Genomic DNA, 15144 nt, shown 5'->3' on the forward strand with positions numbered 1-15144 from the left:
AATAATAAGTAGAATTATGCCTTTACTTGACATGGTACTTGTATTGCTGTGTCGATTGTATTTCAACACTTCAAATGAAATTGTATTGGTCGCATACAGTTGGTTAGCAGATGTTATTGTGAGTGTAGCGAAATGCTAGTGCTTCTAGTTCCGACAGTGTGTCACGCCCTGGTCGAAGTATTTTGTGTTTATCTTCATGTATTGGGTCAGGCCAGGGTGTGGCATGGGTTTTTGTATGTGGTGTGTATATATTGGGATTGTAGCTAGTGGGGTGATCTAGCAAAGTCTATGGCTGTCTGGAGTGGTTCTCAATCAGAGGCAGGTGTTTATCGTTGTCTCTGATTGGGAACCATATTTAGGCAGCCATATTCTTTGAGTTTGTCGTGGGTGATTGTCCTTAGTGTCTTTGTTCCTTGTTCTGTGTGTATGTGCAACAGTATTAGGCTGTTTCGGTTTTCATTACGTTTATTGTTTTTTGTAGTGTTTGTATTTAGATTTGTGTTACGTTTGTTTATTAAATTATGGATCGCAATCTACACGCTGCATTTTGGTCCGACTCTCCTTCACCACAGGAAAACCCTTACACAGTGCAGCAATATCTAACATGTAATCTAACAATTCCACAACAACTACCTAATACACACAAATCTAAGTAAAGGAAGGGAATAAGAATATTTACATATAAATATTTGGATGAGCAATGGTAAAACAGCATAGGCAAGATGCAATAGAAAGTATAAAATACAGTTGAAGTCGGAAGTTTACATACACCTTAGCCAAATACATTTAAACTCAGTTTTTCACAACTCCTGACATTTAACCCAAGTAAAAAATCCCTGTCATAGGTCAGTTAGGATCACCACTTTATTTTAAGAATGTGAAATGTCAGAATAATAGTAGAGAGAATGATTTATTTCAGCTTTTATTTCTTTCATCACATTCCCAGTGGGTCAGAAGTTAACATACACTCAATTAGTATTTGGTAGCATTGCCGTTAAAATTGTTCCTGACTGATGTCTTGAGATGTTGCTTCAATATATCCACATAATTGTCCTTCCTCATGATGCCATCTATTTTGTGAAGTGCAGCAGTCCCTCCTGCAGCAAAGCATCCCCACAACATGATGCTGCTACCCCCGTGCTTCACGGTTGGGATGGTGTTCTTCGGCTTGCAAGCATTCCCCTTTTTCCTCCAAACATTACGATGGTCATTATGGCCAAACAGTTATATTTTTGTTTCATCAGACCAGAGGAAATTCCCCCAAAAAGTACGATCTTCAACAATTGTTGAAAAAATTACTTGTGTCATGCACAAAGAAGATGTCCAAACCGACTTGCCAAAACTATAGTTTGTTAACAAGACATTTGTGGAGTGGTTGAAAAATGAGTTTCAATGACTCCAACCTAAGTGTATGTAAACTTCCGACTTCAACTGACTGAGAAAGACTGAGTCTTTCTGAGTAAGTCTCTAAGATCTTTCCACAGCTGGATTGTGCAACATTTGCTGATTTTCAGGTCTTGCCATAGACTTTCAAGTAGATTTAAGTCAAAACTGTAACTCGGCCACTTAGGAACAGTCACCCTCTTCTTGGTAAGCATCTCCAGTGTAGATATGGCGTTGTGTTTTAGGTTAATGTCCAGCTGAAATGTGAATTCATCTCTCAGTGTCTGGTGGAAAGCAGACAACCAGATTTTCCTCTAGGCTTTTGCCTGTGCTTAGCTCCAATACTTTTTTTTGTTAATCATGAAGAACTCCCCAGTCCTTAACAATTACAAGCATATCCATAACATGAGGCAGCCACTACTTTGCATGAAAATATAGGGAGTGGTACTCCGTAATGTGTGGTATTGTTTTTGCCCCAAACATAAAACATAGTTTTCAGGACAAAAGGTTAATTGCTTTGCCACATTTTTTGCAGTAATTACTTTAGTGCCTTGTTGCAAACAGCATGCATGTTTTGGAAAATGTTTATTCTGTACAGGCTTTCTTCTTTTCACTCTGTCAATTAGGTTAGTAGTGTGGAATAACTATAATGTTGTTGATCCATCCTCAGTTTTCTCCTATCACAGCCATTAAACTCTGCAACTGTTTTAAAGTCCCCATTGGCTTCATGGTGAAATCCCTGAGCTGTTTCCTTCCTCTCCGGTAACTGAGATAGTGTAGTGACTGGGTCTATTGATACACCATTGATACACCATCCAAAGTGTAAATAATAACTTCACCATGCCCAAAGGGATATTCAAAGTCTGCTTTTTTATTTTTACCCATCTACCATTAGGTTCCCTTCTATGGGAGGCATTGTAAAATCTTTGTGGTTGAATCTGAAATTCACTGCCCGAATGATGTACCTTACAGATAATTGTGTGTGAGGTACAAAGATGAGGTAGTCATTAAAAAATAATGTCCAGGACTAATGTTAAGCACATTTTTACTCCTGAACTTATTCAGGCTTGCCTTATTAACAAAGGGGTTGAATAGCTACTGACTCAAGACATTTCAGAATTTCATTTTTAATTTGTAAAATATGATTCCACATTGATATTTCTGAAGGCACAGTAGGTAGGGGTAAAATTGACTAGGCCATCAGGATAGATAATAAACAGTAGCAGCAGTGTATGTGAAGAATGTGATAGTGTGTCTGTGTGTGTGGCATCAACATATGCTTTGGTGTGTGTTTTTTGTGAGTGTGTGTGTGTTTTTTTTTATGAGTGTGTGTGTGTGTGTGTAGGAGTATTGGTGTAGTAAGTAAGTGAGTGTGTGGGTAGAGTCCAGTGAGTGTGTGGGTAGAGTCCAGTGAGTGTGTGGGTAGAGTCCAGTGAGTGTGTGGGTAGAGTCCAGTGAGTGTGTGGGTAGAGTCCAGTGAGTGTGTGGGTAGAGTCCAGTGAGTGTGTGGGTAGAGTCCAGTGAGTGTGCATAGAGCCAGTGCAACAACAACAAAAATAGTCTGGGTGGCCATTTGATCAACTGCTTAGCAGTCTTGTGGCTTGGGGGTAGAAGCTGTTCAGAATCATTTCTGTCCTTGACTTGGTGCTCCAGTACCGCTTGTCATGTGGTAGCATAGACAACAGTGACTGGAAACTTTGACCATTTTTAGGGTCTTCTTCTGACACTGCCTGGTATGGAGGTCCTGGATGGCAGGGAGCTCGGCCCCAGAGATGTACTGGGTCATATGCACTACTCTCTGTAGCGCCTTGCGGTCAGATGCCAAGCTGTTGCCGTATCAAGCGGTGATGTAGCCAGTCAAGATGCTCTCAATAGTATAGCTGTATAACTTTTTGAGGATCTTTCGGCCCGTGGCAAATATTATCAGCCTCCTGAGGGGAAAGAGGCGATGTCGTGCCCTCTTCACGACTGTGTTGGTGTGCTTGGACCATGATAGGTCCTTAGTGATGTGGACACAGTCATGGGTGAACAGGGAGTACAAGGGGGACTAAGCATGCACCTGTAACAATACAGAGGCGGATGCAAGATGCAAGCAACGATGGTTTAATGAATACAGGTTACAGCAGCAACAGGACAGACAGACTGTACTCAGATGGAATCCGACCCAGGGACTAGGGCGCATCCTCCTATGTGAGCGTGCTGAGAAACCCAGGTGAGAGTGTCCGGATGGGTAGGAAGGAGCACAGCAGATAATCCACACAAGGGCGGCGAGAGATGAGTACGGACACACGACACAACCTCAGGGAAGTAACAACGATCTGACAACAAGAAACACTGGTTACAGAACATATAAAGGGAAGATAAGTGATTCCAGCTGGCGCAGACAATCAGGCCGAGATTGGGAACCACGCCCACACAAACACGGGAGAGAGAGAGAGAGAGAGAGAGAGAGAGAGAGAAAAGGAAGCAGTGGATTCATGAACCGTGACAGCACCCTTGTGGAGCCACTGTGTTGAGGATCAGCGTGGTGGATGTGTTGTTGCCTACCCTCGCCTCCTGGGGCGACCTGTCAGGAAGCCCAGGATCCAGTTGCAGAGGAAGGTGTATAATCACAGGGTCTTTAGCTTAGTGATGAGCTTTGCGGGCACTATGGTGTTGAATGCTGAGCTGTAGTCAATGAATAGCATTCTCACACAGGTGTTCCTTTTGTCCAAGTGGGAAAGGGCAGTGTGGAGTGCAATAGAGATTGCATCATCTATTGATCTGTTGGGGCGGTATACAATTTGGAGGTGGTCTAGGGTTTCTGGGATGATGGTGTTGATGTGAGCCATGACCAGCCTTTCAAAGCATGTTCACAGACGTGAGTGCTATGAGTCAGTAGTCATTTAGGCAGGTTATCTTAGTGTTCTTGGGCACAGGGACTGTGGTGGTCTGCTTGAAACATGTTGGTATTACAGACTCGGCCAGGGACAATGTTGAAAATGTCAGAGAAGACACATTTGAGTTGGTCAGCGCATGTTCGGATTACACATCCTGTTAATCCGTCTGGCCCTGCGTTTTTGTGAATGTTGACCTGTTTAAAGCTGTGCCTCCCTTTGTAGTCTGTAATAGTTTGCAAGCCATGCCACATCTGCCACGTCACTGTGGGGACGACATCATCGATGCACTTATTGAAGCCAGTGACTGATGTGGTGTACTTCTCAATGCCATCGGAAGAATCCCAGAATATGTTACAGTCTGTGCTAGCAAAACAGTCCCGTAGCTTAGCATCTGCTTCTTCTGACCACTTTCTTATAGACCGATTCACTGGTGCTTCCTGCTTTAGTTTTTGCTTGAGGAGGATAGAATTATTTTCCCTTGCCAAATGGAGGGCGAGGGAGAGCTTTGTATGCGTCTCTGTGTGTGGAGTAAAGGTGGTCAGTGATGAATAAATACATGTCCATTGGGTTGGAGGAAGAACAAAATACTGTTTAGGGGGTGTGGGGGGAATGACCATATGAAGAGGAGCATGACCATTAGGAGGTGTGGGGGGAATGACCATATGGAGAGGAGCATGACCATTAGGAGGTGTGGGGGAATGACCATATGGAGAGGAGCATGACCATTAGGAGGTGTGGGGGAATGACCATATGGAGAGGAGCATGACCATTAGGAGGTGTGGGGGAATGACCATATGGAGAGGAGCATGACCATTAGGAGGTGTGGGGGAATGACCATATGGAGAGGAGCATGACCATTAGGAGGTGTGGGGGGAATGACCATATGGAGAGGAGCATGACCATTAGGAGGTGTGGGGGAATGACCATATGGAGAGGAGCATGACCATTAGGAGGTGTGGGGGAATGACCATATGGAGAGGAGCATGACCATTAGGGGTGTGGGGGGAATGACCATATGGAGAGGAGCATGACCATTAGGAGGTGTGGGGGGAATGACCATATGGAGAGGAGCATGACCATTAGGAGGTGTGGGGGGAATGACCATATGGAGAGGAGCATGACCATTAGGAGGTGTGGGGGGAATGACCATATGGAGAGGAGCATGACCATTAGGAGGTGTGGGGGGAATGACCATATGGAGAGGAGCATTAGGTGTGAGGACCAAGTGAAATAAAAACAAAATTATAAGAAACAAATAGATAATCTACATATTAACAATTGCAACTGTGATGAATGTCATTGGGGTGGGGGAAGAGTAAAAGTCAGTTGAGGGGGGTGTCCATAGGGGAAGCAGAATGTAATAAGTAAATTTGCTATCTTGAAAAATACTACCAAATACTAACCAAATAAAATGTATATAAACATACTGTAAGTATAAGTGATTTTTTTAAAGGGCTCTTTAGCCATCTGAGAACTCAGCAAAGGTTTCTAGTTCAAGCTGAACACACAGATAAACATTACAGTTTATTAATGTAAGGGGTGCGTACTGGTGGCAGGGAAGTCTGGCGCAAGAGAGCAAAAACTGGGTTTACAACGGAGCAGTTTAATATATAAAACCACCGGCATCCAGAACAAACAATAAATGGGTACAAAACCTGTCGCACACCAGAATAACGTGCACCTGCACTTACAATAAACAATTCCGGACAAGGATATGGGGGGAACAGAGGGTTAAATACACAACATGTAATGAGGGGATTGAAACCAGGTGTGTGGGAAGATAAGACAAAACAATTGGAAAATGAAAAGTGGATCGATGATGGCTAGAAGACCGGCAATACCGAACGCTTCCCGAACAAGGAGAGGAACCGACTTCGGCGGAAGTCGTGACAATTAATGTCTGGGTTTGAAAACATTGACAAATCTGTTCTTATATCATCGATAACTTAGGATTTGTTGGTTGAATTAAGCTACAGTTTTGAAACACGAGATATGGTCAAACAAAGAAACACAACAGTAGTGCAACATAATGAAAATGTAGGCCTAATGTCCCAGTTTAAATGAATGCGGGAATTGATTTGAACTCATTGGATATTTAAATTGTAGGTAGTAATGAATCATATTCGTACCAGAAACATACGTTGTGAGACAGCCAAGCTCGCCACAAGAAGTATACATCCTCCCTTGTCCTTGTAACAGTCAAGCTGCCTGATTAGACAAAGTTGCAACAGAAACATTTAGTAATACAGTTCTGTACAATCTGTCATTTCTTTCCATCAAAGGAATTCGACTGCGAACAATAGTGTTTTCTTGACTGCTTAGTCATGCAATCACTGTATCGTACAGTTAAACAAATGATCATTTATATTTATCACGTATAAGTCTGTATTGGATGATATGCAATGTTTTTTTGCATATCCCAACTCTCCCTGAGACCCTTGGGAGAGTGGGATCACAGCCAGGGTTCGCCATTATTAACAGCGACCCTGGACAAATTAGGGTTAAGTACCTTGCTCAAGGGCACATTGAAATAGTTTTTCACCTTGTCAGCTCAGGGTTTTGAACTAGCATCCCTTCAGTTACTGGTCCATTGCTCTAACTGCCAGGCCATCTGCCGCCCTAATGATTTGGTCCAAACTTAATCAGGGGAACCTTATCTGAAAATCCACCTGGATGGGGACGACTATTCCTCAACTGAACTTCAGCAGCTCTGAATTCCCTCAAACTGTCTTCACAGTCACACTTATGAGGAGGAAAAGGTTGAGCCTATACATGGATTCCCTTATTCTAACGGTGTTCCCAGACCTCAAGAAACATTGTCAAATGCTGCAGGCTCACATTATTGCCCTCACCCTTACATATTTTATTTTCGTCAAAACAAAAGACAGTGTAATAATTGCACTCCAACGCAACTAGAAAGATCACCTCATTCATCTAAATATCCCTAGTGATTATTTTTATTTCTCATTCAAATCTTTGTTTTTTTTTACTGTTTCACTAAACTGTGGTAATCGGATGAGGTGATTAATATTAGATCTTTATATCTGACCTCCAAATCATTAAAAAGCAAAAGAGCAAAATGAAAGACACCAGTTCAGCCTTCTTGAGGAAAGGAGTATTTGTGGACCACCAACCACCATATACAGTAGTCTATGTAAACCGATACTTATGTAAGCCGATAATTTGTCACATTTTACCTTCCAGCTAAGACACATGCAATATTTGGTATGACCTGATTAGCGTTTTCTTCATACAGTATAAGACCGTAAATAGATGTGTTCAGGAAAGAGTGGGGACAGTTCGTCAAGTCTCAGTGCTCACTGTTATGCAAGACATTAGAGATGGGAAATGTCTGTCCTTTTGTGATACACATCATCAAGCAAGAAACAGTGTCATCACTCATGCAGAGACAACTGTACATATTTCAGTCAGCTGCAAGAGCATCAAACAGAGTTACTGTCAGTTGTTGTCTATGGTGACGCAAGGTTTGTTGCTATTTGTTCCTGTTGTTACACATATTTGCGCTGATATGAGGGATGAGTGATTTGTATTGATTGATTGACTTGTATACATTCTTTCAAAGTCACAACATCCATGTCAGACTGTTATTTGCACGTAGAAGGTAAACATGGCACTGTGACACAAAGGTTATAGTCATTTACTAGGTAACGTTTTAAACAAACAAGGTAAGACTTGTTTCAAAATAAAGGATGTAGAAGCATATTGGGGGACTGAAAGGGGCATGTGTTAGTGTGATAGTGTTTATGTCACGACTTCCGCAGAAGTTAGTGCCTCTCCTTGTCCGGGCGGTGTTCGGCTCACCGGCTTTCTAGCTGCCACCGATCTACGTTTATTTTTTTTTTATTTTGTCTTGATTGTACACACCTGGTTCCCATTCCGTTATAATTATTTTCCCTATTTAACCCTCTGGTTCCCAATATGTTTTGTGCATGTTTGTTCCTTGTTGAGTGTTATTAGACTGCTGTGTTATGGTGTGTTTTCCCTGCGTGGAATTTGATGGTTTTCTTTTCGAGTAAAGTACGTTATTTTACTCGGTTCTGTGTCCTGCGCCTGACTCCGTCCTCACCGCTGCACACTGACAGTTTATTAGAAACACATTCAAATTATTAAGATATTAGATCGCATTCATTGAGAAGGTACATTTACTTTATCATTTTTTCTATTTTCATTGACAATTAGGTATGATCATAACTAAGTAATATACAGTATATATATTATTTTCAATCATAACAGTCAAACATAACTAGAAGAAGTGGAGTGAATTAATACATTGACTGCTCATTGAAAGAAAAATATAAAATGTAATAAAAGCATTATTTTAAAAAGTGTCATTATATAGGTCCCCCACCATTAATGATCAATTGTGTCAATTTGCCATTTTGTCATTGCATTCACAATTATCTGTACATGAGATGACTCATCCTATTGTCAGTTGTGGACAAAATCAAGATGAATTTAAACAGATTCCTTACATTGGTAAATGCAAAAAACATCTATGGGTTTTAGAATAGGCTAGCTCGACTTCCTACAACCAGGACCAGACTTTCACTCCTGCTCCCTATAGTCAAAGGCCAGGTGAGGATGGGAGCTGTCACATCAGTGAGTCAACAGCAGCAGATGAGTCAGAAGGATGACCACAGGGGAGGAGGCAAAACCAGGAGAGAAGCCAAGGATGCTAGAGGTGAGATAAAGATTATAGTGTTAGTTTTCTTTGGCTACAATTCACTTTAATGATGTATTATGTATGTATTACCTACTGTTATGGCCACAATGTTGACATGAGGTAACGTTAGAGTAATGTGTAAAGGGGGAGGGGTTTGAGTACCTGTTGACTTCCTTAGTCGTTGTTGGAAGAGTGGTTGTGTCCTCAGTCGCTGTTGGGAGAGTGGTTGTGTCCTCAGTTGTTGTTGGAAGAGTGGTTGTATCCTCAGTCGCTGTTGGGAGAGTGGTTGTGTCCTCAGTCGTTGTTGGGAGAGTGGTTGTGTCCTCAGTCGTTGTTGGAAGAGTGGTTGTGTCCTCAGTCGCTGTTGGGAGAGTGGTTGTGTCCTCAGTCGTTGTTGGGAGAGTGGTTGTGTCCTCAGTCGTTGTTAGGAGAGTGGTTGTGTCCTCAGTCGTTGTTGGGAGAGTGGTTGTGTCCTCAGTCGTTGTTGGGAGAGTGGTTGTGTCCTCAGTCGTTGTTGGGAGAGTGGTTGTGTCCTCAGTCGCTGTTGGGAGAGTGGTTGTGTCCTCAGTCGTTGTTGGAAGACTGGTTGTGTCCTCAGTCGTTGTTGGGAGAGTGGTTGTGTCCTCAGTCGTTGTTGGAAGAGTGGTTGTGTCCTCAGTCGCTGTTGGGAGAGTGGTTGTGTCCTCAGTCGTTGTTGGGAGAGTGGTTGTGTCCTCAGTCGCTGTTGGGAGAGTGGTTGTGTCCTCAGTCGCTGTTGGAAGAGTGGTTGTGTCCTCAGTCGCTGTTGGGAGAGTGGTTGTGTCCTCAGTCGTTGTTGTGAGAGTGGTTGTGTCCTCAGTCGTTGTTGGGAGAGTGGTTGTGTCCTCAGTCGTTGTTGGAAGAGTGGTTGTGTCCTCAGTCGCTGTTGGAAGAGTGGTTGTGTCCTCAGTCGCTGTTGGAAGAGTGGTTGTGTCCTCAGTCGCTGTTGGAAGAGTGGTTGTGTCCTCAGTCGTTGTTGGAAGACTGGTTGTGTCCTCAGTCGCTGTTGGAAGAGTGGTTGTGTCCTCAGTCGTTGTTGGGAGAGTGGTTGTGTCCTCAGTCGATGTTGGGAGAGTGGTTGTGTCCTCAGTCGCTGTTGGGAGAGTGGTTGTGTCCTCAGTCGATGTTGGGAGAGTGGTTGTGTCCTCAGTCGCTGTTGGGAGAGTGGTTGTGTCCTCAGTCGTTGTTGGGAGAATGGTTGTGTCCTCAGTCGTTGTTGGAGGAGGGAGAGTGGTTGTGTCCTCAGTCGTTGTTGGGAGAGTGGTTGTGTCCTCAGTCGTTGTTGGGAGAGTGGTTGTGTCCTCAGTCGTTGTTGGGAGAGTGGTTGTGTCCTCAGTCGCTGTTGGGAGAGTGGTTGTGTCCTCAGTCGTTGTTGGGAGAGTGGTTGTGTCCTCAGTCGTTGTTGGGAGAGTGGTTGTGTCCTCAGTCGTTGTTGGGAGAGTGGTTGTGTCCTCAGTCATTGTTGGGAGAGTGGTTGTGTCCTCAGTCGTTGTTGGGAGAGTGGTTGTGTCCTCAGTCGTTGTTGGAAGAGTGGTTGTGTCCTCAGTCGTTGTTGGGAGAGTGGTTGTGTCCTCAGTCGTTGTTGGGAGAATGGTTGTGTCCTCAGTCGTTGTTGGAGGAGGGAGAGTGGTTGTGTCCTCAGTCGCTGTTGGGAGAGTGGTTGTGTCCTCAGTCGTTGTTGGAGGAGGGAGAGTGGTTGTGTCCTCAGTCGTTGTTGGGAGAGTGGTTGTGTCCTCAGTCGTTGTTGGGAGAGTGGTTGTGTCCTCAGTCGCTGTTGGGAGAGTGGTTGTGTCCTCAGTCGCTGTTGGGAGAGTGGTTGTGTCCTCAGTCGTTGTTGGAGGAGGGAGAGTGGTTGTGTCCTCAGTCGTTGTTGGGAGAGTGGTTGTGTCCTCAGTCGTTGTTGGGAGAGTGGTTGTGTCCTCAGTCGTTGTTGGGAGAGTGGTTGTGTCCTCAGTCGTTGTTGGGAGAGTGGTTGTGTCCTCAGTCGTTGTTGGGAGAGTGGTTGTGTCCTCAGTCTTTGTTGGAGGAGGGAGAGTGGTTGTGTCCTCAGTCGTTGTTGGAGGAGGGAGAGTGGTTGTGTCCTCAGTCGTTGTTGGAGGAGGGAGAGTGGTTGTGTCCTCAGTCGTTGTTGGAGGAGGGAGAGTGGTTGTGTCCTCAGTCGTTGTTGGAGGAGAGAGAGTGGTTGTGTCCTCAGTCGTTGTTGGAGGAGGGAGAGTGGTTGTGTCCTCAGTCGTTGTTGGAGGAGGGAGAGTGGTTGTGTCCTCAGTCGTTGTTGGGAGAGTGGTTGTGTCCTCAGTCGTTGTTGGGAGAGTGGTTGTGTCCTCAGTCGTTGTTGGGAGAATGGTTGTGTCCTCAGTCATTGTTGGAGGAGGGAGAGTGGTTGTGTCCTCAGTCGCTGTTGGGAGAGTGGTTGTGTCCTCAGTCGTTGTTGGGAGAGTGGTTGTGTCCTCAGTCGTTGTTGGGAGAATGGTTGTGTCCTCAGTCGTTGTTGGAGGAGGGAGAGTGGTTGTGTCCTCAGTCGCTGTTGGGAGAGTGGTTGTGTCCTCAGTCGTTGTTGGGAGAGTGGTTGTGTCCTCAGTCGTTGTTGGGAGAGTGGTTGTGTCCTCAGTCGTTGTTGGGAGAGTGGTTGTGTCCTCAGTCGTTGTTGGGAGAGTGGTTGTGTCCTCAGTCTTTGTTGGAGGAGGGAGAGTGGTTGTGTCCTCAGTCGTTGTTGGAGGAGGGAGAGTGGTTGTGTCCTCAGTCGTTGTTGGAGGAGGGAGAGTGGTTGTGTCCTCAGTCGCTGTTGGGAGAGTGGTTGTGTCCTCAGTCGTTGTTGGGAGAGTGGTTGTGTCCTCAGTCGTTGTTGGGAGAATGGTTGTGTCCTCAGTCGTTGTTGGAGGAGGGAGAGTGGTTGTGTCCTCAGTCGCTGTTGGGAGAGTGGTTGTGTCCTCAGTCGTTGTTGGGAGAGTGGTTGTGTCCTCAGTCGTTGTTGGGAGAGTGGTTGTGTCCTCAGTCGCTGTTGGGAGAGTGGTTGTGTCCTCAGTCGTTGTTGGGAGAGTGGTTGTGTCCTCAGTCGTTTTTGGGAGAGTGGTTGTGTCCTCAGTCGTTGTTGGGAGAGTGGTTGTGTCCTCAGTCGTTGTTGGAGGAGGGAGAGTGGTTGTGTCCTCAGTCGCTGTTGGGAGAGTGGTTGTGTCCTCAGTCGCTTTTGGGAGAGTGGTTGTGTCCTCAGTCGTTGTTGGGAGAATGGTTGTGTCCTCAGTCGTTGTTGGAGGAGGGAGAGTGGTTGTGTCCTCAGTCGTTGTTGGGAGAGTGGTTGTGTCCTCAGTCGTTGTTGGGAGAGTGGGAGAGTGGTTGTGTCCTCAGTCGTTGTTGGGAGAGTGGTTGTGTCCTCAGTCGCTGTTGGGAGAGTGGTTGTGTCCTCAGTCGTTGTTGGGAGAGTGGTTGTGTCCTCAGTCGTTGTTGGGAGAGTGGTTGTGTCCTCAGTCGTTGTTGGGAGAGTGGTTGTGTCCTCAGTCGCTGTTGGGAGAATGGTTGTGTCCTCAGTCATTGTTGGGAGAGTGGTTGTGTCCTCAGTCGTTGTTGGAAGAGTGGTTGTGTCCTCAGTCGTTGTTGGGAGAGTGGTTGTGTCCTCAGTCGTTGTTGGGAGAGTGGTTGTGTCCTCAGTCGTTGTTGGGAGAATGGTTGTGTCCTCAGTCGTTGTTGGGAGAGTGGTTGTGTCCTCAGTCGTTGTTGGGAGAGTGGTTGTGTCCTCAGTCGTTGTTGGGAGAATGGTTGTGTCCTCAGTCATTGTTGGAGGAGGGAGAGTGGTTGTGTCCTCAGTCGCTGTTGGGAGAGTGGTTGTGTCCTCAGTCGTTGTTGGGAGAGTGGTTGTGTCCTCAGTCGTTGTTGGGAGAATGGTTGTGTCCTCAGTCGTTGTTGGAGGAGGGAGAGTGGTTGTGTCCTCAGTCGCTGTTGGGAGAGTGGTTGTGTCCTCAGTCGTTGTTGGGAGAGTGGTTGTGTCCTCAGTCGTTGTTGGGAGAGTGGTTGTGTCCTCAGTCGCTGTTGGGAGGGAGTGGTTGTGTCCTCAGTCGTTGTTGGGAGAGTGGTTGTGTCCTCAGTCGTTTTTGGGAGAGTGGTTGTGTCCTCAGTCGTTGTTGGGAGAGTGGTTGTGTCCTCAGTCGTTGTTGGAGGAGGGAGAGTGGTTGTGTCCTCAGTCGCTGTTGGGAGAGTGGTTGTGTCCTCAGTCGCTTTTGGGAGAGTGGTTGTGTCCTCAGTCGTTGTTGGGAGAATGGTTGTGTCCTCAGTCGTTGTTGGAGGAGGGAGAGTGGTTGTGTCCTCAGTCGTTGTTGGGAGAGTGGTTGTGTCCTCAGTCGTTGTTGGGAGAGTGGTTGTGTCCTCAGTCGTTGTTGGGAGAGTGGTTGTGTCCTCAGTCGCTGTTGGGAGAGTGGTTGTGTCCTCAGTCGTTGTTGGGAGAGTGGTTGTGTCCTCAGTCGTTGTTGGGAGAGTGGTTGTGTCCTCAGTCGTTGTTGGGAGAGTGGTTGTGTCCTCAGTCGCTGTTGGGAGAATGGTTGTGTCCTCAGTCATTGTTGGGAGAGTGGTTGTGTCCTCAGTCGTTGTTGGAAGAGTGGTTGTGTCCTCAGTCGTTGTTGGGAGAGTGGTTGTGTCCTCAGTCGTTGTTGGGAGAGTGGTTGTGTCCTCAGTCGTTGTTGGGAGAATGGTTGTGTCCTCAGTCGTTGTTGGGAGAGTGGTTGTGTCCTCAGTCGTTGTTGGGAGAGTGGTTGTGTCCTCAGTCGTTGTTGGGAGAATGGTTGTGTCCTCAGTCATTGTTGGAGGAGGGAGAGTGGTTGTGTCCTCAGTCGCTGTTGGGAGAGTGGTTGTGTCCTCAGTCGTTGTTGGGAGAGTGGTTGTGTCCTCAGTCGTTGTTGGGAGAATGGTTGTGTCCTCAGTCGTTGTTGGAGGAGGGAGAGTGGTTGTGTCCTCAGTCGCTGTTGGGAGAGTGGTTGTGTCCTCAGTCGTTGTTGGGAGAGTGGTTGTGTCCTCAGTCGTTGTTGGGAGAGTGGTTGTGTCCTCAGTCGCTGTTGGGAGAGTGGTTGTGTCCTCAGTCGTTGTTGGGAGAGTGGTTGTGTCCTCAGTCGTTTTTGGGAGAGTGGTTGTGTCCTCAGTCGTTGTTGGGAGAGTGGTTGTGTCCTCAGTCGTTGTTGGAGGAGGGAGAGTGGTTGTGTCCTCAGTCGCTGTTGGGAGAGTGGTTGTGTCCTCAGTCGCTGTTGGGAGAGTGGTTGTGTCCTCAGTCGTTGTTGGGAGAATGGTTGTGTCCTCAGTCGTTGTTGGAGGAGGGAGAGTGGTTGTGTCCTCAGTCGCTGTTGGGAGAGTGGTTGTGTCCTCAGTCGTTGTTGGGAGAATGGTTGTGTCCTCAGTCGTTGTTGGAGGAGGGAGAGTGGTTGTGTCCTCAGTCGTTGTTGGGAGAGTGGTTGTGTCCTCAGTCGTTGTTGGGAGAGTGGTTGTGTCCTCAGTCGTTGTTGGGAGAGTGGTTGTGTCCTCAGTCGCTGTTGGGAGAGTGGTTGTGTCCTCAGTCGTTGTTGGGAGAGTGGTTGTGTCCTCAGTCGTTGTTGGGAGAGTGGTTGTGTCCTCAGTCGTTGTTGGGAGAGTGGTTGTGTCCTCAGTCGTTGTTGGGAGAGTGGTTGTGTCCTCAGTCATTGTTGGGAGAGTGGTTGTGTCCTCAGTCGTTGTTGGGAGAGTGGTTGTGTCCTCAGTCGTTGTTGGGAGAGTGGTTGTGTCCTCAGTCGTTGTTGGGAGAATGGTTGTGTCCTCAGTCGTTGTTGGAGGAGGGAGAGTGGTTGTGTCCTCAGTCGCTGTTGGGAGAGTGGTTGTGTCCTCAGTCGTTGTTGGAGGAGGGAGAGTGGTTGTGTCCTCAGTCGTTGTTGGGAGAGTGGTTGTGTCCTCAGTCGTTGTTGGGAGAGTGGTTGTGTCCTCAGTCGTTGTTGGGAGAGTGGTTGTGTCCTCAGTCGTTGTTGGGAGAGTGGTTGTGTCCTCAGTCGTTGTTGGGAGAATGGTTGTGTCCTCAGTCGTTGTTGGAGGAGGGAGAGTGGTTGTGTCCTCAGTCGCTGTTGGGAGAGTGGTTGTGTCCTCAGTCGTTGTTGGGAGAATGGTTGTGTCCTCAGTCGTTGTTGGAGGAGGGAGAGTGGTTGTGTCCTCAGTCGTTGTTGGGAGAGTGGTTGTGTCCTC

Source organism: Oncorhynchus nerka, linkage group LG14, assembly GCF_034236695.1.
Source record: "Oncorhynchus nerka isolate Pitt River linkage group LG14, Oner_Uvic_2.0, whole genome shotgun sequence".
NCBI classification, from domain to species: domain Eukaryota; kingdom Metazoa; phylum Chordata; class Actinopteri; order Salmoniformes; family Salmonidae; genus Oncorhynchus; species Oncorhynchus nerka.